Source organism: Mus musculus, chromosome 1, assembly GCF_000001635.26.
Source record: "Mus musculus strain C57BL/6J chromosome 1, GRCm38.p6 C57BL/6J".
In the NCBI taxonomy this organism is placed as follows: domain Eukaryota; kingdom Metazoa; phylum Chordata; class Mammalia; order Rodentia; family Muridae; genus Mus; species Mus musculus.
In genome coordinates this window covers 194,607,912-194,609,550 of record NC_000067.6, presented here as the reverse complement: position 1 = coordinate 194,609,550, position 1,639 = coordinate 194,607,912, and positions in this window count along the sequence as shown.

Here is a 1,639-nt window from a genome sequence, read left to right as displayed (position 1 = left end):
TCTCTACAGAATTAGACACATTCTCTCTCACTGAGGATATGGCAGTCCTCTGCTACATATGTGCCAGGGGTCTTGGACCAGCTTGTAGATACTCTGGTAGCTTAAGTCTCTGGGAACTCCCAGGTTAGTTGACATTGTTGGTCTTCCTGTGGGATTTCTATTGCCTTCAGGGTCTTCAATCCTTCCCCTAACTCTTCCATAGGGGTCCCTGACCTCTTTCCAATGTTTGTCTGTGGGTGTCTGCATTTGTCTAAGTCAGCTGCTGGGTGGAGCCTCACAGAGGGCTGCTAGGCTAGGCTCCTGTCTGCAAGAACAACATAGTACCATTAATAGTGTGAGGGACTGGTGCCTTCCCATGGGTCTCAAGTAGGGCCATTCACTGGTCAGCCATCCCTTCAGTCTCTGTTCCATCTGTGTTCCTGCATTTCTTTTAGACAGGGCCAGTTTTGGGTCAAAAGTTTTGGAGATGGGTCAGTGTCCTCATGCCTCTGTTGGGGGTCCTGTCTGGCTAATGAAGGTGGTCTCTTCAGGTTCTATCTCCCCACTGTTGAGAATTTTGGCTAAAGTTACTTACATTGATTCCTGGGAGCTTCCCTCATCCCAGGTCTCTGGGGTTTTCGAGAGAATCCACCCCCCCCATCCCTGGAAGCTGCATACTTCCATTGTTTCTCCTGTTAGGTGGAGACACACCTGATCCTGTACCTCCCCCCCCCCAGTCCCCTCACTCTCTCCTCTCCCACCAGGTCTCTCCCTTCCTCTGCCTTCCATGTCTATTCCATTCTCCCTTCTGTGTGAAATTCAAGCATCCTCACTTGGGCCTTCCTTCTGTAGGGTGTGTATTTGGAACTTTTTGGCTAATATCCACTTATCAGTGAGTACATACCATGCATGTCTTTTGGGTCTTGGTTACTGTACTGGCTAGTTTTGTGTCAACTTGACACAGCTGGAGATATCACAGAGAAAGGAGCTTCAGTTGAGGAAATGCCTCCATGAGATCCAACTGTAAGGCATTTTCTCAATTAGTGATCAAGGGGGAAAGGCCCCTTGTGGGTGGTGCCATCTCTGGACTGGTAGTCTTGGATTCTATAAGAGAGCAGGCTGAGCAAGCCAGGGGAGGCAAGCCAGTAAAGAACATCCCTCCATGGCCTCTGCATCAGCTCCTGCTTCCTGACCTGCTTGAGTTCCAGTCCTGACTTTCTTGGTGATGAACAGCAGTATGGAAGTGTAAGCCGAATAAACCCCTTCCTCCCCAACTTGCTTCTTGGTCATGATGTTTGTGCAGGAATAGAAACCCTGACTAAGACAGTTACCTCAGGATGATATTTTCAAATTCCATTTATTTGCCAGGGAAAATCACGATGTCCTTGTTTTTAATAGCTGAATAGTATTCAGTTGTGTAAATGTACAACAATTTCTGAATCAATTCTTTGGTGGACACCATGGGCCAGAAAAGATGCAGAGAACCCTAGTGAGAGTGCCACCCAGTGGACTAATTGGGACTTTTTCTGGCTCCAACAATCAGGGAGGTCTGCAGGCTATCTTCCTCCATCCACAGTTGTCAGTGAGGCCAATGTTACATTGTGTTAATCACAACAATGGAAGAACTTCAGGGCATTATTTTGAGATGATCGGCTCCAGT